This window comes from Rattus norvegicus, chromosome 3 (genome assembly GCF_021556685.1).
Source record: "Rattus norvegicus strain SHRSP/BbbUtx chromosome 3, alternate assembly SHRSP_T2T, whole genome shotgun sequence".
Taxonomy (NCBI): domain Eukaryota; kingdom Metazoa; phylum Chordata; class Mammalia; order Rodentia; family Muridae; genus Rattus; species Rattus norvegicus.
The window spans coordinates 135,757,842-135,782,489 of record NC_141536.1 but is presented as its reverse complement, the minus strand read 5'-3'; the positions used below and the strand labels follow the sequence as shown (position 1 = coordinate 135,782,489).

Genomic DNA, 24,648 nt, shown 5'->3' with positions numbered 1-24,648 from the left:
CAACTGAATGAACAGTACCAAGAGTCTGACCAGTGCAGACTGTAGAATCAGAAGGACCTTGAACAGGGTGGCAGCTGGGCCATGAATTTTTAATGTTTTCCTACAAGGTGAAAAGGATGTTTCAGAGAATAACTAAAGTTTCTAAGCATCTGTGACACAGTGGTCATTTCTATAAAAAGAAACAGAACCGTGGCTGTAAAAGAGCTGGCTACTTAATGAGGGAAGTTTGTCAGCACAGAAAAATGCATTTATGAGTGTTTGTGCTCAGGCTTGACTCTTTTAAAGCCTTTGGAGCCCAGAAGACCATCTACCAGGACAAGTGTCCTTGTTTGGGAAGCCATGGGAGAGCAAGGGTATAGGGCAATCTTAGGCCACTGCTCCTTGTTCTGCAGTGGCATCTCTCATATTTGAATGTCATGTTAATCCCCAAGAAATCATGTTAAGATATATAGATTTGCATTCCTGAAGTCTAACTCAAGGCCCAGGAGAGATCATGAATTTTGACAAACTGACAAGTGTCCTCGTCTAAGAGTAAAAGGCTCTAGAGCAGTGGTTCTCAATGTGTGGGTCACACCCCCTTTGGGGGTGGAATGACCTTTTCACAAAGATTTCATATCAGATATTTATATTATGATTCACAAAAATAGCAAAATTACAGTTATGAAATAGTAACAAAAATAATTTTGTGTCCTGGAGTCACTACAACATGGGGAATTGAATTAGAGGGTCGCCGCATTAGGAAGGTTGAGAACCACTGCTCTAGAGAATGCTCATAGATATGGAGGACAAGAGGTTGAAATGTGTTTTGTAGGTAGGTCTTAGTGCTGAAGGAAATAAGGCTCTGTTTGATAGCTTAAGAGTCAAGTGCAACCCAAGCCTGGATCCCTTGGAGAGGAAGGGAGGAACATTGACATAGTAATGCTATAGCAAAAACCTCAGCTTGGACCACTTTCTCTTTGAAATCAGAATTGAATCAAACAGGGATCGTTTGGGACTCAAAGAAATAGAATTTCATTGGGAAAGTCTATGGTACTGTAACCGGAAGGGAAACCAGTGCAGGAAAGAAAAGTCAGAGACATGAGGACTGCAATATTTTGTTACCATGATAGAATAATTTGACAGCACATCTTTTTTTTTTTTATTAACTTGAGTATTTCTTATATACATTTCGAGTGTTATTCCCTTTCCCGGTTTCCGCAAACATCCCCCTCCCCCCTCCCCTTCCTTATGGGTGTTCCCCTCCCAACCCTCCCCCCATTGCCGCCCTCCCCCCATAGACTAGTTCACTGGGGGTTCAGTCTTAGCAGGACCCAGGGCTTCCCCTTCCACTGGTGCTCTTACTAGGATATTCATTGCTACCTATGGGGTCAGAGTCCAGGGTCAGTCCATGTATAGTCTTTAGGTAGTGGCTTAGTCCCTGGAAGCTCTGGTTGCTTGGCATTGTGACAGCACATCTTAAGAGACAAAATTAATTCTGATGGACAAGAATCAGTGAGGGAAGAAGGGACTGGAGGCTAGATTTATCCTTCTAAAATGTGCCTCTTTGACCTATTTCCTCCAGCCAGAGATCACCTCCTAAAGTTCCTATAACTTCCCAAAGTTGTGTCACCAACTAGAGATCAAGCTTTCAACATAGAAACCCACAGGGAACTTTCATGTTCAAATCATAACAGCAAATATCTCTGAGATAAAATGAACAGAAAGGAAATTTGTTTGAAAGAGAGGAGTGTGCGTGGCTACAAATAACTGTTATGGGAAGTGCGATGAACAGCTGACCAGGTAGGACAGTTGACGAGAAACAGACAGTGCCCCTTTCCTGTTCCCTCTCCACTTCCTTAGCCCTTTCTCTTTCCCTGAGAGTGGTTGTGCGAGACAACTGGTGTCATCCAGACACAGCATTTGTCAGGCAATTTCTTTGGATCAGTTAGAGAATCAGTTCAGCTGAGCATAGATAAGGCAAAGAAAGAGAACTGGGAGATAAATGAGCTTGCCAAAGAGAGGGGCTGTCCGATGTCTTCTCCAAGTACATGGGGGCACAGTTTTATACACTAAGCTGCTTTTAGGAAATTAACAATGTGGGTATTTCTTATTTGTGACTCTTTAACAGGAGCTCAGGCTCTGCACCCTTCATGAACCCAACATATGGGCACCAGCTTTGTAATTTTTTTTCATGTTCAAAAAATTAAAAACAAGACTCAGAGAATGAACATCAAATGTCTTATTAGCTCATTAGTAAGAACTCAGTAGGAAGGAAAAGCAGAGAGGGGCTGAGTTACACACACACACACAAACACACACACAATCTTGAAGCTGATTATGGTGACACCTACCCATTATTCCAATTCTTCGAGGCTGAGGCAGGAGGATCACTATAAATTAGCAGCAAGCCTGGCCTACAAAATGAGATCCTGTCTCAAAACACTAAACCAATCCAAACCCAAAACAGCTTCAGTTTGATGGCAGAGACACTACTGGCTAATATCATGCAGGGCAATAAACATAATATTGTGGATTATTTCCCTAAAAGACATAAATTATACATGCCTTCACTAGAGTCCTCCAGAATATCACACAGTCCCCATGGCCCCCTAAATAATAGTTTAATGGCAGATCACACAGGTGCATTCCTCTAGGTAATTAAATGGTTTCTGAGCAGTCTGTCTAAAAATTGCCCATTATGGAAGTAATGGCCTTATTTTAAATGGCCTTTTATAATACACCTCAGATTTCTATACCAGAAAGCCTGCTTGTGAGCTGACCAGGAGAAAGCATATCAGCCAGAGCTGCATCTCCTGGGAACATCCAGGCTCTTCGTGACTGGCAACTGGCAGCAAGAGTGTGGCAAGAATGATGTGTTGTTGTTTGGCCCTCTGAATTTTCCACAAGGACAATTTAGGAAACTTTAAAGTAGTAAGGGGTTGAGAAGGGAGTGTGCTCCTGACAGAGAGCAAAAACACTTTAATAAGCTTCAAAACAAAAATATTTTTCTGATGGCTGAACAATGCACGCTACCAGCGGTCTAATGAGTTAAGATTCTGCTGCAAAGTGCAGCCAAAAGAAGTTATTATTAGTTCTCCCATGACCCAGAAGCCCTTGTTTGCTCACTCAGATGGGGCCACACTTCCTAAAACCATCAAAGCCTGCTTTAATTAGTCTGTTAATAGAAACGTATTGTGAGCCCAGGTACTCCCTATGGTCAGTTTTTGCCTCCAATCTCCGTTAATTCATAAGTATCACAGTAGCTGGAGGAACACGGTGATTTTGTTAATAAAAATAAGCTAGCTGACTTACCAAGTGCGAACAATCAAATTGAAAAACAGGAATCATTTGGTGATCTTTCCAGCTCAAATGTGAATAACATTATGGTGTTTATTCTCAGCAAACCCTTCGGTGTTGTATACACTTGGTTATTTCTGGAAGAGGTCTTTGGGGGATTGGTATGAGATATTTGGGCTTCCTGCTCTGAGTTCAGCATTTCAGTGGGTATGGAGGATGTACAAAGAGGTGTATATGTGAGGCAAAGGGGATTAGAAAGTGAGGGTTCTGCCTGGGAGAGTTGAGAATGTACCCAGTTTGAGAGAGGAAGTAATCCTCAGCTTCCTTTCTTGTGTATTCATCCCTCCCTGTGGCCCCGTTCTTCCTTGCTGCACTTATTCCCCTATGAAATCAAGTATATTTTGTGTTTGGCTTATTTCTCTCCATCCCTACCCAGCTGATATTAGGGTTCCCAATCTGAGGTAGATGCTGTGTTTGGTCCTTGATGCTATAGTTCATGTAATTTCTAGATAGCACAAAAGATGGTGGGGTTTACTGATACTGATTAGATGGATAAACTGGAATTCTGGGAGATGAAATGACAGTCACCTGTGGTGGTGACATGGCTCATAAGAAATACAGTAGGATTTGAAGATGTCTGACCTCAAAGATCATGCTCGCTAGGAACATAATGACACAGAGTCACATTTCCATCAGTTGGGACAGTGATCATTAAGAGTTATGCCTATTCCAGTGTTCATTTCCTACCCATTCCTGAAGGATGCTTACTTTCCCCAGGATATCTGGTAGATTTTGAAGGCCCCTTCACTTATGCTTGTCAGTCTGCCAGGTCCTACCAGTTGTCATTGCTTCCTGCCAGGTTACAGCTGCCTACCAGGAATTTAATGCTTCAGCTTCAGGATGCTTGTGGCATCTTCTGTCTTGGCTCAGCCTACTGTGCTCTTGGTCTCCATTGGACGTCATTCTCTCTTCTTCTCGCTGTCCCTTCCTACCTTCTCCACCCCTGGAAGGGACCTTCCCCCTCCCATGTTGTTTACCTTGGGAGACTAGGCCTCAGTCTGTTTTCTCCACCCTTATGACTTAATCAATCTGCTCCCTATGCAGATGTCATTTGTCCCCTCCAAAGCTCAAACTGAGAACTGGTCATCAGTATAATAGTAGAGAGATGACAGGACCCTAAGATAGTGATTAGGTTATGGTGATCTACCATTTTGAAGGAATTAGTGTTATTCTTCCTTCCAGGACTAGGGAGCTGGGTTGATTCTAGAGGAAGTTCATGAGGTCTTACTCACGAGACTTGATTACTCACCAAGACAGAAGCTTGTTCAAAAAGCCATGCGCCTCTCTTGTGTGCTCTCTTTTTCACACACTTTATGTCCTTCTGCTTTTCTGCTATGCTATGGTACAGTGTGAGGCCTTTGCTAAATAAAGCTGTCCAGTTTTAGAATCCCAGATGTACAAAATTACCTAAACAAATCTCCTTCTTCAATAAATCACACAGTCTCAAGTGGTCTGCTATAGCAATGACAGTACAAGGCAGTGCCTTTTCCACTGTATCTCTTCTCTGTTGACTTAAATGAAGCTCAGACTTAGGTCCTTGGACATGCGGGCTGGGAGTGGGGTCGATCGACCAAGCCTGTACCATTGTAGAATCCTGAAGAATGGAGACCACTTGCCTCATGTGGGGTCAGTGGCTTGGGTTATTGGATTCATACAACATAGATGTTCTGCCCAAAGGAAAGCCACTTCAGCCACAAGTACTCCTGACTCTTTAGACAGCTCACATAGCTATAGTGCAAGGCAGAGGCCTTTCATCATTCATGCCCGATGAGTTTTAGTGGTCCCTGCCACAGGGTGGCTGTGCCAGGACCCAAATCCTCCAGCCTCAAGCAGGTCTGTAGTGACAATATTTTGAACACCAAAAATTTGATGGGCCATATGCCCTGTTGTATCCATGATGGCTGAGCACCAGTCCTCCTTAGCCTGGTACCTTGCATCACTAACTACCACATGTGTATGGAGCGGCAGAGGGAACAAGACAGAGATGACTGAACTGTACTCTTCTTGGTCTATTTTCACTGGGCCTAGTGTTGAGGCATTAATTTCAATATACTTTATATTTTTTAAATGATTCTGCTCAATTTTGCAGTGAACCTAAACTTGCTTTGTAAAATAAAGTTTATAAAAATCAAAGTAAGCAGATTTGACATAGATTATGAATTAAAATGAAATGAACAAATCATTGCTTTGTTTCCCTGCAGTCCAGTCAGGGTTTATTACATGGCTGCAAGTTCCTTGCCAACAAATACAAACAAAGTAAAATATTAATCTGTTCATCAGTAGCCATGCAATCAGGGGCTCACTTCGACCTTGGGGCTGAGTCCTAGGACTGCAAAAATATTGTATATTCACAAGAACAAACATCTTCCCATGGGTTTCTGATTTAATTGCAGAGTGACCTGAAATCACATGGCTCCTGTCCTTTGGACTCTGCACTGTCAAATTTATTAAAGTTCTTGGCTGAAAACAAGAAGTGGAAAAGGTGCTTCTTGTGTTCCAGAAGCTTTGTGAGGAACCTCAGATATCTCTCTGCTATTCCACTACCCATGGACATTACTAGAGTTGTTATAGAGTCTAAGCCTATCAGTCCCAACAAGCTAGGGCTGGCCACCTTCCTCCTATATACCAACCAAAGAGGCATATCATGCATCCATTTACGCCTTGGCGCTTCGTGACAAAATTGTGGTCTGGACTGTCTTGTGTCATGTGAAGGTTGAACTCCATTCTTTTGCATTTGAACAAGCAGGTTTCCTATCACCATCGTTGAGAAGTCTGTCTCTCATCACATCAAATGTCTTGGCATCCCAGAGGTCTGGAACCTCTTCCCCTGCATCTCTATCCCACATGTAGAATCTTCAGTGGTTCAGATGCAAGAGGGTCTCACTAAGACCCAGGTTTTCCTGGTTGAGATCCCAGGTCAGTGCTGAGCTTGCTGTCTGGCCTCAGTCAAGCCTTTGGGGAGACCTTGCTTCTTCATCTGAATATTGAAACACTTGAATCCAAGCAGTGAGTTTTCAGATGAAACGCTCTCAATGTGTAGAAATGAACTGCTTGCATGAACATTCTAGGAGAATGTCCTAGAGTTCTCTGTTTCTAATTCTCTGACCTTCCTGCCTCCTATACCATCCATTCAGGCACTCTCTATGACTCCATGGAAATGTCTCCACTCCTGGTATGCCAGTCTCTGTTGACTCTGATATTTGGATATTTCATTCCCTCCTCTGTAAAAGCAAAAAAGGACTAAGTTCAGTTGTTTCCAAAGATTGGCTGATGCCTGTCATTCAGCACCAAAATATAGCACCGAATGGCTGCTACATTTTAGGAGGCAAGCAGGCTGTGTAGTTTCCTCTCCAAGAATTGAGGTGTGGGTGATCCATTCCCCATGGTTTCTGAGCATTGTACTGCCTCCTGCTGGTATTATGGGGAATTGTTTTCATGCTGTAACATCTGTGAGAGGGTACCTGGCCTCCTTCCCCTTATCATTAGATACAGTTCCAAATTTCTTTTATAAAAAACATTTATAACAACATAAATTTTAATATTCAAAGAACTTTCTAATTAATACAAAGATATACTAAAATAATGTAGACATATGACAAAACTTACAACCAACTCTATACACTAAAAAAAGGAATGTTTAAATAACTGACCAGTATTAAAACATAGTTTTAAATGAACAAAAACTATTTAGATGTATTCTAATCCCATCTACACTCATCAATTTAAAAGAGAACATCAAAATACAGAGTGATTATGAAGACAAATGCACATGGTGTCGGTAGAGCATTTCTAATTTTACCACAATAACATTGAACAAATGATAGTTCCAAATTCTAAACTTTTATAATTATAAATAAAACAGTGATGTGTCATTTTTGGACATACATATTTATGTTGAACTCTTTCTTTCCTTAGATTAAATTTTTAGAATTAGAAGGTAAAATGTATTTACAGGCCCTTCCCCATTGGCCCTCAAGAAAGATAGCCAGATTCAGTTCTACATGAAACTGGCCATCAGTTGTTCTGCTTAGGAGCCCTGGGGCCATTCTTCACACCACTTGAATGCTTAAGAAGGTTAATGTTTTGTGCTAATTCTCAAGATGGGGGTGATGTGCCCCCAAGAGGAAATGCAAAAGGTACTAAATAGTACAGCTATCACATACACAGACCTGGCAAGAGGTCATCATATTCTGTGCAGGATCATTGGGGGAATTACTGCGTTTTGGTCAGGTGGCTAAAGATGGGAATGAAAGAGAGCTCCAGTCCCTGCAGCTTTTTACTTTGATTTCCATGGGAAAGAAAAGATAGTATCATACTTTAGGGTGGGTGTGATGCCTACTTTGGGGAGGGTGTTGTTTGAGCACAGTGGTCATCTTCAATTGTCTGACATTGACACCAGAATGATTAAAACAGAAAATAATAGAATTCTCAGAGGTGAAGGAAGGTAGCATGGGCTCAAGCCAGTTAGAAAGGGATGATCCTTGATTAATTGGTTTGTATGCCAAAAATATTCTCTGGGTACAGTTTCCCATTGGTTAATCACAGCATTAGCCTGAGGCTTTTTTATTGTTGTTTTTGTTTCATTTAAGTTGTCAAATAGCTCACTACACAGAAAACAAACATAAAGCCACAAATAGGTTAGACGAACCTAGTGAGCTTTGTTCTTATGGCTGAACTGAAAATTGCAGAGTCTAGCTACCGTGCCCCTCAAAGGGGTGATGAACTCTCCATCATTGGTGACTCCTTCTTCAAATCTGGCTCACCTTGAGCTTATGGAGTAGGACTCTGTAGCATTTGAGTTTTCATCAAAGTCTCTGGAGCAGTTAAGGGGAAAGCACTCCTCCCCTACTCTCACCTTAGCTCTAGATCGGTAACTGCAATCTCCTGCTGGTCAGAGGTGCTGCATTCCATGGCCTTAGGATCTTTGAGGAGCAGCAATGGAGGAGGAGAGTGTAGGAATGTGTGGTGTGTTGGACTGGTCACCAAGACATTTCTTTGCCCACATTGTCATTTCAACAGCTCCTTCCATGAGTGTAATGGTTTAGAAAATACTCCATGGTGTCAGAGGACCTTCTTTGTACTGTGGCAGGAACCGGATGGACAATATCAGTCACGACATCTTAGGAAACCTCTGTCAGAGATATTAGACTCTTTTACTGTCCTACAAAGACAGAAGCAGGCTTGTGGAATCAAACATCATAGCATGAAGAGCCCATGTGGGAGCTAGTTTAGTTCAGGGGTTGGTATACAGACTCCAACAATAGGAGCCATAATCATAGTAACAAGAACAAACTATAGCTAGTAAGTACTCGTGGTGTCAAACACTATTGGCAGTCTTCTTTGAACATTAAAGGGTCTGTAGGGGGTCACTTCAAGTTATGTTAAACAGCCTGAAACTCACATGCATTTATAGAAATGATAGGCAGGACAAGTGACAGTTCCAGGACAGTTAAGGAAAATATATATAGAGAAGTTCTGTCATTCGCCCCAAAAATCCTATGCCAGATTCAAAGGCAAACAGGACTTAGGGTTAGGCTGCTTTTGCTTAACCCTACCCCAGCATCCCTCCATGTTATGCATTACTTTTTTCCAAGGCCTAGAACTCATTTACTTAAGGTGTTTGCTGGGATTATAGAAGCTACAAGAGTTATTGATCACATGTGACTGGAGGTTGCATAATTTAAATCCTTCCCATGTGAGGACTCATCCCAGGGTAAAGGACTTAACTACCTGAGGATAGAGAGGGTCCTTAAATATCTTTAAGCCATAGATTAAAAAATCACCCTGTTTCCTTGCATCCTAACTGACCCTTCATCTAAAAATACCCACAAAATCCCTTTCCATAGGAATAAAAAACTTTGTGATTGAGACATATACGTAGAGTCTCATCTTACAGCACCTCATCCATCCTGAATCCTTTCCAATACCCACCTCTCTTTCACTCATTTTTTATTGTTTTTTTTATATTGAACAGCTCAGAAAACAACCTATAACTCCATTTCCAGAGGATCCAATGGTCTCCTTTGACCTTCACAGGTGCCAGGCATGTCTGTGGTATTCATATGCATTCAGTCAACACTCATACATGAAATTAAAAAATAAAGAAAAAAGAAAATCAAAAGTAAATTTCTTTTTATAAAAAGTGCCTTTTCTCTATGCAATCTACTTCCGTGATAGTTTAACCCAGGCCACTTTAAAGGTGCGCAGCAGTCGACTAGCCTACTGCTGGACAACTTCACGTGAACCTGATCTTATGATAAGGTGTTGAACCCCTGTTGGAACTTACTGTGTACTCTGCTGAAGGTAAAACACTAGAACGATTGTATGGGGATGCTATTGTACCATAATAAAGTAGAAACATTACATGGTGAACTGGGAAAGACCTACACCCTGTCTGGAGAGGGAAATTATGCCCCGTTGGGTTCTTATGATGCTGCTTCTGTGGGAAGAGGTTTGTCTGTGCCTGCAACAGCCCAGTGTGTGATGGGTGCTTAGTTCCAGCCTAACCTTCCTAAGTGTGCTTCAAGAATCACCTTTTAGTAATTAACTGGAGATGCAAATGTAAAGATGGAGTTGAGGTCTCAAGTGCTTGCTGAGGACCTATAAGGTGCAGTGGGGCCATGCCTGTGTCCTTGGATTCCAGAGGGGAGGGGTGAGCAAATCACATCCTAGCCTGAACTTCACATAACTGTAGGGCCTTAGGCAAGTAACCGCTACTATTCCTTAGTCTTCTTCTCCCCTGTGAAATAGTTTCTGCTTTCTTCGTCATCCAGGGTGGCCCCAGGAACCCCTCTGAAGAAGACATCAACAGCTGAGGAAGCAGTGCTGTCATATCTCAGCTTCCTTGGTGGTCCAGCACTCTAACATGTTTTAAAAAGCCAGAAGCCCTTGAATCCTCCCACAGGCCACCTGCTGTGGCAAAACTAAGCAAACAAACAAATAAAGCTTGCAATAAGCCCAATACCGAGAGTTTAAATTCCAGACTTAATATCTATTAGCTTTACAACTAATCTCACTAACTTCAAGCAACTCCCTTTCCCATATGAATGATGGGATGGGACCACTTACCACAGAGTTCCAATCTATGTACCTGGGCAGATCATGGGTACTTGATAATGTGGTTACCAACATTAGAAGAGGCACAGTGGCCACTGAAGATGAGTGGATGAAGGATGGTGTTGTGAAGGACAGTTGGGGAAATCTTACTGAGTCCATGGTTGGAGCTTGATAAAACTGTCAGTTATCCAAAGGAAGGCTTCTGGAAATGAGAGTAGACCTTCAAGCAACACATCTTCTGCCACATGGCACAGGATGCAAGGAGGCTCATTGCCAACAGATCTTTGCTGCAGAGGGTCTTCTGATGCTGCAAGGACAACTAAAGGCAGAGGGATGGGAAGGCTGTATGAAGGAGAGGCACAACATGTCACACTTGCCCTTGGAGATATCAGAGATTGGTAGTAACCCTTCTGATGCTGGATTGGATCCTGCCTGCATGTGTGCCTGGCTCCAGGTAGAAGCCTATATTCTGTATATTCTAATATATATGTACTCATCCAGCACCACTGTTAGGTAAGTTCTATCCTATCTTCTGTGTACAGTTGCCCCTGTATTTTTAGTCAAATTGGGGAGGGCACATTGCTCTGGGACCCTTACCTCAGGAAGAAGGAGACTGGTCACAACTTAGGGTCAGCACCAGGGAGGTCTCAGTGCTTCAGGAAGGGTCTGTTCCAGGGTCCCTGGGGTCTCCTGGGTGGCTTTCTGCTCTTTAGTCCTCCAACCTCCACCCAGTGTAGCAACGGAGCTACAGTGCACAGTGTGTGGTCCAGGATCTGGAAAGAGGCTAAGGGAGGGGACTGGACTGCAAGAGGTTACTCCAGTTCACTCCTGACACTCATGCACAGTCTACTCAGCAGATGCTATAGTCCTGATTCCTTTATTGACTTCTGCTATGTCTCTCTGATCCCTTGGAAGGGTTTGTCCAGGCAGCTGCCAGCACACAGGATGAGACTCAGGGGACTCATCCCAGAGACACCCACATGCAGTTCAATCTAGAAGAAAAGGGCAGCAGCTGAATAACAAGCAGCAGCCTATTCTGGGATTCTTCCAGATCCTGTCACAATTTTCATGGGCCTAAGTTCCGGTGACCTGTGACAGAGGCTCTGAATTTATACTTTTCCATGTTCCAGGAGGTACCCTGTATCCCTCCCTGGGACTCTTTGCTCAGTTGTTCTGTTCTTTGTGCTGGAGAGAAATGACGAAGAGATCTTCGGTCTTGTAATGGCAAGTAGTCTGTCCCTAATAACTACTCCACAGTTTTTGTTCATGACATAAGGCATGGCCCACATTAAATAGTACTTCTTTCAGGGCTGAGGACTGCTCCCCTCATTGTTATTTGCCCTCAGAGCCCTGGCCACAGGTGGGTTGGTACTGGAAGAGTTGGCAGTGGAGCTGGGTTTTGAGAGATGAATGGTAGTCTCCTGTGTGGAGTGAGCATGGGAATGGAAATCATACACAGTTTGCTCAATGACGTGAGTCAGCTTAGTATGTTTAGTGAAGGTGGCATCAGCCTGTATGAAGAATGCCCAGAAGGATGCTGCCCAACATCTCCAAGCACGGCTTATTCAATTCACTGTCAGATACCCACCCATGTCTGCCTAGTCACCTCAGGTCTTCCTGGCCAGCCCCCGCTAACCCACGACATTCTCAGCATCCCTGCCTCTCCTGGCCAGGTGAACTTACTCATTAACAGCATTAAATCACACCTGCACTCCAAGCTGTGGCTTCTCAAGCAGAGAAACCTTGCTGGAGGCCAAGACCTCTCTTCTTGTAGGCTAGTTATTCTGACTCTCACCCTCCTCCCATTGAGATGGGTTTGCTGAGACCCACTGCCAACTGAGGAAATGAGACTCAACAACAATAATGTGTTTAAAACCAATAGCAAGGGAGCAGAAAATACAATCTGATTTTTGGGAAAAGCATGTTTCTTCATAATAAATATCCATAGGGATTATAGTGTCAAGAAAAGATGATTGTAGAGGAAGAAGGTCACCAGAGTGCCCATAAGTGATCCCAGACCTGGGAGTCCATGTTCAGAGAGCAGAGACAATGATGCCTGCGGCTAGTCTTTGGGGAGGCTGTCCTGTGGGCATCCTACCTTCTATAATTTACTGCTCTCCAGTTTTTAATGTGAGGAGGTTTGTCTTCCCTAATTCTTCAGGTGAGAGCATTGAGGATTGGCAGTTTATGTATGGTCAGGTCTCAATGAACCTCCCTCTGTCAGCCCAACAAGATAGAAAGACAGTGCTGAGGGCCTTGCGGTCCCACAGCAGCCAGACCAGGCAGCAGCTGCTGGGTTAAGCAAGCAGATAAGCAACTGGATCCTGTCATTGTCTTCCTGAGAGCTGGAGGAAGGGGAAGGGCAACAGCTCACAACTCCTAGATCTGCCTGCCCTGGTGACTGCCTCCACTGACATTGGCATTTAGCCCCAACAAGCCACTAGACTGGCTCTAGTTGGGGGAAAAATAAAAGCAGGAACCACACTGCTACATTTTGTTCTTGAGAGCTGCTTAGAGCTAGGGGTGCTAAAAGGAAACATATTCTTCCATCCGTAACCCTTTCCTCTTCAGGAAAGGCTGAGAAGATGTATGAGTTCACACACTAGTCTTCCCTCTCCCCTCTCAATTCTCACAGACATCTCATTGGCTCTGAAAGTGTCCCAACTATTGGCTATTTCAGGTACGATAACAAAATGGGGTGGGAAGCATCAGCAGGGGGACTTGTTGCATCAGTCCTGTGAAGGTTAAGGTAGATGGTACTTGATATTCTTACTTCAAGTGTAGCAAATTTATTTTTATGAATGGAGTCGGCCTTAGGTACAATTGGTCTACCTCCTTCTCATAGAGGCGATAATAGAAGCCCAGAAGAACTATGCTTTTTGCTCAAGGTTGATGGTTCATTGTCCTTAGATCGCTGTCTTGTTACTCACCTTGTCTCACTGTGGCTAATCAGCCTGCCTGTGTCAAGGTCAGGATGCAGCAAGCATTGCTGACCTCTGCTAGCATGGCTATAGTAGGTTATGATTAATGAAGAGAGTAGACAAAGAATGATGTATATGGCAGCCATGGGGACTATACTTAACTTCTTAGACAGCAGGAAAAAGTGTTCCATTCATGGCAAAAAAAAAAAAAAAGACATGCTGGTTGGACTTTCAGCAAGACAGATATTGATATGGGAACAGAGGGCCAAACTCCATATGAAGACTGCTCTCTCGAGTTCACCTCAGAGATGGGATGGGGAAGGTACAAGATGGGATGGGAAAGAGTAGCCTCTGATATCAACTTTCTGAGACCCCATTCCCCTATGGATTTCTGATGCTTTGATGACTCTTTGGAGTTGTTTAGAGAAGCAAGAGACACAGGTTATCATGCCTTGATTTTTAGAAGTTTTTTTTTTAATGCTTCTCCTAGAAGGGGGCATGCCTTCAGAAGAGGTACCATTTTCAGCCCACGTAAACTCCAAGGCCCTAGGCCATGTAGTTGAGACCTCAGGGTCCAGGCATTTGTCTTTTACTCCTGGAGGAATATAGAGAGTTGCAGGACTCCATCCTTTTTACATTTCCCTTGAGGTATCAGTGTCTTGCCAGATTTGAAGGATGCCTAGGCAGCAATTTAGAGATTCCTGTCTCATTGCAGAGACCATGACTTCTTCCCTGCTGCCATTCCTTATTTGTGTCCCTAAATTTGTTGCTCCAGGGTCACAGGAATTTATACAGAACCTCCAGAGGCTGGAGTCTGCGTACCTGAATCTACTGAGGGTACTGAGGCAGGAGTATGACTTCAAAAGGAATGAGACACTTTTTGGAAAATCAACAGAATGTATCCCTCTGAAGTTTTCAGAAGGAGGCCCAAGAGTCTATGCTGAACTTTGTAGTGAAGAAAATATAGTATATTATATGACAGGCAGATCTCAAATATAAGAAGCTGGTTACTTCTGAACTGAAGCTTGCCAAGCATATGCCTTTGGCTGTAGGATCATCCTGGAGGGACCAAGGGAAGTCTGATAACCTACCTCCCCTTTTTCACAATAGTCTCAGTTATATGAATACTAAATACCGTATTCCATCTTGTTCTGCTATTACAGTCCTTGTCTGGAAGAGTAATATTTAAAGAAAGATGGGACCTGAGCCTGGAACACTTGCTAAGGACTCAGTGTGTCATCATGTGGATCAAGGTAAGGATCTCTGGTTTGTTTTTGTTTCTCTCCTCAAAATGAGGTGGAAACTGTTAATTTTCTGTGCCCCCTTTCCCTTTCTTTTTGTCTTTGTTAGTCAAGTACAAAGTACATTTATAAAGTACACAAATTAATGTGTGTAGATTTCATTGGTAATATGGCCATCACAGCTATGAGTTCTTCAATCCATGAACATGGATATCTTCATTTGCTCAAGTATTCTGTCTTTTATGTAGGCAAGATTTTTATGTGCTTTGCCTCATTGTATTACCCTCATTAAACCTATTACTAAGTATCCTATTTGTAGGTAATATGATAAATAAAATTAATTTTTTTCTTTTTTTATCTTTATTAACTTGAGTATTCTTATTTACATTTCGATTGTTATTCCCTTTTCCGGTTTCCAGGCCAACATCCCCCTAACCCCTCCCCCTCTCCTTCTATATTGATGTTCCCCTCCCCATCCTCCCCCCATTAACGCTCACCCCCCAACAATCATGTTCACTGGAGGTTCAGTCTTGGCAGGACCAAGGGCTTCCCCTTCAACTGGTGCTCTTACTAGGCTATTCATTGCTACCTATGAGGTTGGAGCCCAGGGTCAGTCCATGTATAGTCTTTGTGTAGTGGCTTAGTCCCTGGAAGCTCTGGTTGCTTGACATTGTTGTTCATATGGGGTCTCCAGCCCCTTCAAGCTCTTCCAGTCCTTTCTCTGATTCTTTCAGTGGGGGTTCCGTTCTCAGTTCAGTGGTTTGCTGCTGGCATTCGCCTATGTATTTGCTGTATTCTGGCTGTGTCTCTCAGGATAAAATTAATTTTTAAATTTAATTTTTAGGTTACTTATTACAATGTAAAGAAACATTTTAAAAATGTATGTTTTTATCCTTTATTTATCCTATAACTTTCAGAGATTATGGTACCTACTTTCTTTTCTTCTGTAGTCTTGTTCTAATGGTAATTGTCATCAACTGGGGTGACCCCATCCTTCTATGGCTCTCAGATTGCCAGGACTCTTGCCTGATTTTCTCCCATGTTGGGAATGCTAGCTGGTTCCTAAACCACCTCAAGTGATGTTGAATATCATGACAGGAACTAGTCACATTGACCAGACTAATTATGGAAAGCTAAACATAACACAGTGGGACATATTCCTTCTTCTGAGGATGCAACCAGAATGCAAGAATGAAAAGAATGGTAAGCATGTGTACTAGGGGTGTAAAAACCAAGGAGAAAAGCTCTGCTACACCATGATCAATAGAAGACACAGGAACAGGAGAAGGTGGAGAGTAAAGGCTCCATAACCCCAGGGAGACCAGAATGATGAAGATAGGAAAATAAAGCATCCCTCTGAGATGTAACATCACCCAGGGTCAGCAGAGCCTCTCCCCCTTCATTACCAACGACAGCCTGTTGACTAGTGACTGCCCCAACTTGAGACCCATCTCATGTGAGAGAACCAACCCCTGACACTGTTAATGATACTCTGCTCTATTTTCAGACAGGTACCTAGTATAACTGTCTCCTGAGAGGCTTCATACAGCTGTGGATGAAGACAGATGCAGAGTTCCACCCAGACATCAGGTGGAGCTCTGGGACTCTTGTGGAGGAGTGAAGAATAGAATTGACTAAGCTGGAGGGGTCAAGGACACCACAAAAAGGCCTGCAGAGTCAACTAATCTGGGACCATGGGGGCTCATGGAGACTGGGCCACCAACAACGGAGAATGCAGGGGCTAGATCTAGGCCCCCAACACATGTATAGCAAGTGTGTAGCTTGGTCTTCATGTGGGGCCTGCTTTAAGTGAAGCAGGGTCTATCTAGGCCTTTGTTCCCTTCCACTGGATCCCCTTCACCATAACTGGACTGCCCGGTTGGACTTCATTGGGAGGTAATGTGCCTAGTCCTGCTGGGACTAGATGTCCCAGAGTGAGGTGGTACCCAAAGGGAGGGGCTTGCCCTCTCTGAGGAGAAGGGGGAAGGCAAGGAGGAGGGACTTATAAGCGTGGGGCTGGGAGGAGAGGAGGGAACAGGAACTGTGATCAGGATATAAAGTGAGTAAAAAATAAATTATTGAAAACAAAACAAAAGCCCATTAACAAGGCAGCTGGCTTTGAATGCACAGGGTTAAAATTGTTTCTGGGTAGAGATATTTAAGACCATCCTCTCTTCTAGTCTCAGTATTTTTCCTTTCCAACAAGTTATTTATAAAAATAAAGTGCAAACTCATATTCTCGTGAATGCTGAGCACACCTTTTATCTCTGAACTCTAGTCATTTACTATGTGGTTTTTTTTGTTGTTGTTGTTTTGTTTTTTTGTCCTTTTGAGACAGGGTTTCACTGTGTAGTCCTGGCTGGCCTTAAACTCACAAAGATCTGCTTGCCTCTGCTGAGACTATAGTCATGTGCCACCACCACCCACTGGCCATCTACTTTTTAAAAAGATTTTTAAAAATTATTTTATTTATTTACATTCCAGTCATTGACACCCTTTCTGGTCCCCCTCCCATAATTCCTCATTCCATTCCTCCTCCCCCTTGCCTCCTAGAGGGTGCTCCCTAACCTCATTAGACCTCCCTCTTCCTTGGGACCTCAAATCTCTCAAGGATTAAGTATATCTTCACCCACTTAGGCTAGACCAGGCAGTCATCTACTATTTATGTGCTGGGTGCCTCTGACTGCCCTATGTATGCTGCCCAGTTGGTGACAGTTCCCTGGGGTCTGGGTTAGTTGACACTGCTGGTCTTCCTATGGAGTCACCTTCCCCTTTAGCTTCTTTAACCCTTTCCCTAATTAAACCATAGGGGTCCCCAACTTCAGTCAAATGGTTGGGTATAAGTACCTGCATCTGTCTCAGCCAGTTGCTGGAAGGGCCTCTCAGAGGACAGCCATGCCAGGCTCCAGTCTGTAAACACATCATAGCATCAGTAATAGTGTCAGGCCTTACCCCCCCACACACACCCCCCCCCCCATGAAATGTATCCCTAGTTATACTGGTCATTGGACCACCTTTCCCTGTCTCTTCTCTATTTTTATCCCTGCAGTTCTTTTAGACAGAAACAATTCTGGGTCAGAAATTTTGAGTGTGGGTTAGTAACCCAGTACCTTCACTTGAGGCCCTGTCTATCAACTGGAGATGTACTCTTCTAGAGTCCCCCCACCTTCCACCCCCTGAGGCTCCATATTTCCATTCATTCTCTTGTCCCCCTGGGCTTCTTTCCTGTTTCCATCCACCCCCCCCTATACCTGATCCTGTTCCCCCTTTCCCCTCTCCCTCTCCTCTCACGTAGGTCTCTCCTACCCTCTGCTTCCTGTGTTTATTTTCTTCCCCCTTCTAAGTGAGATTTAAGTATCCTTACTTGGGGCCTTTCTGCTTATTACATTTCTTATCGTCTATGGGTTGTAACTTAGGTATCCTGTACTTTTTGGCTAATATTTACTTATCAGTGAGTACATACTATGCAAAACTGGTACTGGTGAGGATGTGGAGGAAGAGGAACACTCCTCCATTGCTGGTGGGATGGTAAATTGGTACAAGCACTCTGGAAATCAATCTGGTGGTTCCTCAGAAAACTGGAAAGTTTTACCTATAGACCTAACTATACCACACCTGGGCATATACTGAAAAGATGCTCTACCGTACTACAAGGACATGTATTCTGTTATGTTCATAGCAGCCTTATTTGTAATAGCCAGAAAGTGGAAACAACCCAGATGTCCCTCAACCAAAGAATGGATACAGAAAAAGTGATTCATTTACAAAATGAAGTACTATTCAGCTATTTAAAACAAGGACATCATACATTTTCCAGGCAAATGGATGGAACTAGAAAAGTATCATCCTGAGTGATGTCACTTACCCTTTAAACGAAATTTGAGGAAGCTAATCTTGGGTCAGCTTGTACCCTAAACCAGAACATATTACAAACTTACCTCATACCCTTTCTAGAGTTGCTGATATATGATCTTGAGCTGCTGCCTCAGCTTAAGATGATTGATTCCCTCCTTCAGCCTAGGGTGTTGGTGAGACAGTCTGTGTCCTACATCAGTGACATAACTTCTAGGCAGCTCTTCAGGGGTATTCAGAATGGTAGGTTCTAGCACAGTGGCAGAGCTTCTTAGCACCATTATGTAAACACCTACAGTATAGCATCTAGAATGTAGACTTACATACTCGTGGTTTGGCAGGACTGCCTCTTTTAGATGACAGTCTGCTCAGAATTCTGTGTCAGATCAAAGCTGATTTACCATTTGCTGCTATTGAAAGCTATGCACGGTGAGGCAGAGGGCTTAAATGTGACAACAAGTTTCTTTAGAGCATCAAGTCTGCTGAGGAATTGTTGACATTCTTGGAAGTACTGAAGAAGCAGGAAAATGCAGTAAAAACAGCAAAATAAAAACCTCCAGAAGGGTGTTTTCCTGGGGTGACCAGGTTGAACTGTCCTGTGTTCTGATTTGCTTTTGTCTCTGCTAAGAGAGTTCATGCTGTTTCGTCATGCCAGATGTTTCGTGCTTACTTTGTGTCTCAACTGGGATTTAGAAAATAAGAATATCTTAGAAAGAGAATCAGGCCGACTGGAAAGTAGTACAAATTATGCACTATTGATCTTTCTTGGAGGATTTCACCTTTGTATATCATGGCCTGCCATTTGCTCTCCCTGACCCTTCTCTCTGCTGTGGACATGAGTCCTGCTTGACTTTCACTGGAGATGCACGTGGTTTCAAAGGCATGTGCCATACCTGTGAAGGTCAGGCCCCCTCACTGCAGTGTCCTGGGTTCCTCTAGATCCCTGAGCTTGTCAGAATGGCTCCAGGACTTGTGTTTTCTTGGAGCTCCTTGCATGAGATTAATCTTAGCCATTCACCTCATGACATCGGCTTTGTGAACTGAAGCTCTTTGAAGAAGCTGCATGTCTATTAGGCATCTGAAGACTGTTGACCATGGCTGACTAGGATGTAGTGATTTCATGATGGAACATTTCAAGTCTCAAGCCAAAGTTATCTTGGGCTACCTTAGTGCCTTTAATATCCACTTACTCTCAAGTCCTGTATCTGATGTAATGTTTCTATGGCTGTGAGCTGTAATTCTTAGAAATGTTGCTGTGCTTAGCTGGTCTTCAGTTTGCATCAGTTTTAAAGTCAAGAATGCTTTGACAGTTGACATCTATGGGAGAAAGACCTTGCTCTGCAGAATCGCACTTTCCTTATGCTACTGTCAGTATGTCCAATATATGCATAGATTTATTATCTTATGTCTTCTGTGGCTAGAGTTCAAGTCACTTCTTCCATGAAAGCACATGGCTCAGTATCTATACAATTGAGTTTGTGTTCTTGGACCATGGTTGTTCATATTGCACCATTGTATTTCTATTTTAAGAATATATATTTATGTGTGAATGAACATAGCATGTGAACATGTGTGCACGAAGAGACTTCTAGTCTTTTTCACTTTATTCCTTTGAAGCAAGCTCCTTCCCTTAACTTGGAGCTCACATTTTTTGACTAAGCTGACAGACAAGCCCCGGAATTCTTCTTGTTTCTGACTCCCACAGTAATGGAGTTACAGGAGTACCTAAGGCCATTTCCAGACTTATAGAATGCTGGGTTCTAAACTCAGGACCTCTTAATTATGTAGCAAGTGCACTTACTAAGCCATTTCTCCAGCTTCAATGGATCTTATTTTCTTTAAATCAAAGGCATTCTTTTATGTTGACTTAGGGAGAATCCAGATGTGGCTTTAGTGAGAAATGTACCCTAATGACATGTACACTATTGTGTGGTTTAAATAGGTATGGCCCCCTTCAAAGCTCTGGCATATGCCTTTCACTCATGTATTTGAATGCTTGGTCCGTAGGGAGTGGCACTATTAGGAGGTATGGCCTTGTTGGAAGAAGCCTGTGGAGGAAGGCCTTTGAGGTTTTAAATGCTCAAAGTACTATGCCTAGAGTGAAACCCATCTAATTTCTCCTCCTGGCTGCCTTCAGATCAAGATGTAGAACTCTGCTCCTCCATGTCTTCCCACACATTGCCATGCTTCCCACTGTGATGATAATAGACTAAACATGTGAAACTATAAGCCAACTCCAGTGAAATGCTTTTCTTTATAAGAGTTGCCTTGGTCATGGTGTCTTTTCACAGCAATGGGAATTCTAATTAAGGCAAGGCTCATGGTTTGAAGACTTGGTCCCCAGTGAATGGTGCTATTTGGGAAGGCCTTCATCCTGAAACCTTTTCTTGATTAACCTGTTCCTCTATGTTAATTGCTGTGGCAATTTGAATAAAAATGGCTCTGTAGGTTCCTAGGGAGTGTAGCACTATTAGGAGGTGTGGCCTTGTTGGAGTAGGTATGGCTTTGTTGGAGGAGGTGTGCCACTAGAGGGTGGGCTCTAAGATCTCACAAGCTCAAACCAGGCTTAGTTAGTGGCTCACTGTCTTCACTTCTTGCTGCCTGCCAATCTGGATGTAGAACTCTCAGCTACTTCTCTAACACAATGTCTGCATGTGTGCCACTATGCTTCCCACCATGAAGATAATGGAGTAGATCTCTGAACATTATACCACCCCTAATTAAATGTTTTTCTTTATAAGAGTTCTGTGGTCATCATGTGGCCCATACATATACAGCCATCCAATTAGACAAGATGGATGAAGCAAAGAAGTGCAGGCCAACAGGAGCCGGATGTAGATCGCTCCTCAGAGACACAGCCAGAATACAGCAAACACAGAGGCGAAGGCCAGCAGCAAACCCTGAACTGAGAATAGGACCCCCGTTGAAGGAATCAGAGAAAGAACTGGAAGAGCTTGAAGGGGCTCGAGGCCCCATATGTACAACAATGCCAAGCAACCAGAGCTTCCAGGGACTAAGCCACTACCTAAAGACTATACATAGACTGACCCTGGACTCTGACCTCATAGGTAGCAATGAATATCCTAGTAAGAGCACCAGTGGAAGGGGAAGCCCTGGGTCCTGCTAAGACTGAACCCCCAGTGAACTAGATTGTTGGGGGGAGGGCGGCAATGGGGGGAGGGTGGGGAGGGGAAAACCCATAAGGAAGGGGAGGGGGGAGGGGGATGTTTGCCCAGAAACTGGGAAAGGGAATAACACTAAAAATGTATATAAGAAATACTCAAGTTAATTAAAAAAAAAAAAAGAGTTCTGTGGTCATGATGTCTCTTCATAGTAAATAAAACCCTAAGACCCTTACCATCTACTGCATAAAGAAGCTTTTGTGGTAAATATACAATGTGATAAGTATTAAATCTGCTTCCTCTTCTCTTAGTTAGCACCTAGATTAGTTTGATAACTTGGCTATTGTGAAAAGTGGCTTGGCAAACATGAATGTGCAGGTATCTTTGAAGTCTGGTGTCTTGGAGTCATTTGGTACTCCTGTAACTGGATCCCTTGATAGTTATACATTTAATTATTTGAGGAATTTCTGCATTGTTCTTCACAGTGGTACATCAACTTACATTCTTGGACAACATTCTTCAAAGACCGTTACTGATCACTAAGCAGGGATGATATTCAATAACATTTTGGTTTCAAAGACAGACCAAGTATATGGTTGGGTATTTCTTTTATTATGATCTGTCCCCATAGAGTCGCTAGTATAGGCTTTCCACAACAGACTTCGCAACACAATTGCTGGCTCAGGTATAGACTGCCATTACTCCAATTCATCATCAGCCCTAAGAAGGATTCTTGAATCTGCCTCCTGCTGGACAACATCTCTCAGGGTGAACTCTAGTGTTGCTCTGCTCTAGTTACACTAACTTTGTTTTTGTTCTTTGCCTTAGCAACCCCTTTAGTCTCAGAGATCCTTGAATTACCTGGTCTAGCTAACCATCGGCCTTCCTCAGGATCCTTGCAGTTAACCTCACTGTCATCTCAGGTCCCAGCTCAGTGAACATGCTGTCTGTGAACACCCTAAGGAGACACTCTCCACAGTCCCCACCACAGAATACCCTTTAATACTAGTTTGGGGGAACAACCCTTTCCATGTGCAGTATTTGTTTGTGGTTATCTGAACCGCCCTCACAGGTGCACAGAGAGAGCTCTTTCTGCATTCTCTGTGTCACCATCTACAGCATTCATGACAGAGCTTGCCTGATATATGCTGGGCTCAAGAGTTCCTGAGTGAGTGTTGGCTCTCATTCCTGCAGCATTCCACACATAAAATAGAGATAAAATAGGGCCAGATAAGAATATATGCTGATTCAAGTCCCATTCTCTGGCATCCTTAGGTTATGTGGGAAATTTTCCACATGCAAAATGTAAGTACATTTGCAAAGTACAAACTTTTTCTGAGATGTAGGAAAGAAGACACCTTGTCCTTAGTAAAGAAGCATGCCTCCTGGATGTCCTTTACAAGTCATTCATTCATCCTAGGTATGGTCTAGGAGGCCTTAGGGACCAGACAGGGCCAAAGCCTCTAGCTGTACTTTATGAGCAGTGAGAAACTTTCTTCGGGTTTTATATTTTTAGTCATTACCCATGAGATCCTTGGAGAAGCCTATAGATAGCTTATTTGCCTGTCACCAGGTAATCCATCCAGAAATGCTTTCCTATCTCTTGGTTTCTGCTTTAACATGGCCTTGGGCTGGAAATGTCTGGGCACCAAGCCCTGGGTTACCCTGGTCGGGACAGAGTAACATGGCTCCTGCTCCTGGGCAAAGGCTCTGGTGTGAGCCTCCAGGAGATGACTCCATTGTGAGCCTCCACAAGTGTCAAGGCTGCTGTGGGCATAAGGCTTATTTGTGTAAAAATGTACATATCTTCACATTCTTCTGAGAAATGTCCTCTCTGTTAATGTTAATGACTTCACGAGAATTAGAAACAGCATGAGTCCAGGAGTTGAGAGTATGACTATGTCTCTGAAAAATGGTACATGCTATGGAAAAGAGCTCTAAATACATGAATATATATATATATATATATATATATATATATATATGTGTGTGTGTGTGTGTGTGTGTGTGTGTGTGTGTGTGTGTGTATGTGTGTGTGTGTAAAATTTCTCAACTATGCTAAATATAAAAATGTAATTTGAATTATGAAGGGCTTCATGAATCTAAACGAAGAAGTGAACACCATGAGCCAGTTTGTCAGAAAGATACAAAGGCAGGCAGATTCCTAAATTCTAGGTCCAGAGTAATTTCAGGGTAATTTCTCTAACAGACTAAGGTTAGGCCCAGGCATGGTAGACATGGTAATTTCAGGGTATGGTCCCTGCCAACTACCTTATTATCTGTGCCTAACAAAGGCAAATAGATCTCCAAAGTCTTTATCAATGTTAAGAAAAAAATGTATGCATGCTGTCTCTTAAGAAATCAAAGGACTGGGGTCAAGGGATGCTGATTCATAGATAATTAAAAGGAAACCTGGAATAAATAACTGCATTAATATGTAAATAAACACTGTACCTTTGGCCTGCATGAGATGAGCTAGCAAAAAGTCATAGCAGTTATTTAAAATTTCCTGTAGCAGGAGCTGAGCTCTTTGGAGGTCTCTGGAGAGCAACACAGCTCTTTAAGAATTTTTTCTTAATAGAATTTCTGACTTGGTCAGAAGATCCAATAATTTTTTATAGCACCTTTTCTGACTTTGGTCAGAAAAGCCATGATTTATCCAGATCTCTTTTAGAATTTTTACTACCAAAGAGAGCTATCTCAACCAGAGAGTTTTAGAATAGCAAGATAAAAAGCTGTCTAGAGAAGAGCACAACATACACACACACACACACACACACACACACACACACACACACGAAAGAGAGAGAGAGAGAGAGAGAGAGAGAGAGAGGAGAGAAAGAGAATGAAAGGAGGAGGAGGAAGAGGAGGAGGAGGAGAGGAGGAGGAGGAAGAGGAGGAGGAGGAAGAGGAGGAGGAAGAGGAGGAGGAGGAAGAGGAGGAAGAGGAGGAGGAGGAGGAGGAAGAGGAGGAGGAGGAAGAGGGGGAGGAGGAGGAGGAGGAGGAGGAAGAGGAGGAGGAGGAGGAAGAGGAGGAAGAGGAGGAGTAGGAGGAGGAGGAAGAGGAGGAGGAGGAAGAGGAGGAGGAGGAAGAGGGGGAGGAGGAAGAGGAGGAGGAGGA

General features: G+C 43.2%; 1 long non-coding RNA gene across 1 annotated transcript; it reads right to left on the bottom strand.

Moving 5' to 3' along the window:
- Window positions 1-5,529: 5,529 nt before the first annotated feature.
- LOC147995730 (uncharacterized) lies at window positions 5,530-11,183 on the bottom strand. Its single transcript, XR_015684686.1, has 4 exons — window positions 10,990-11,183; window positions 10,405-10,711; window positions 8,192-8,497; window positions 5,530-6,557 (listed from the first exon to the last, which is right to left on the bottom strand). It is a non-coding gene; the product is annotated as an uncharacterized LOC147995730 (long non-coding RNA).
- Between the last annotated feature and the right edge of the window lie 13,465 nt (window positions 11,184-24,648).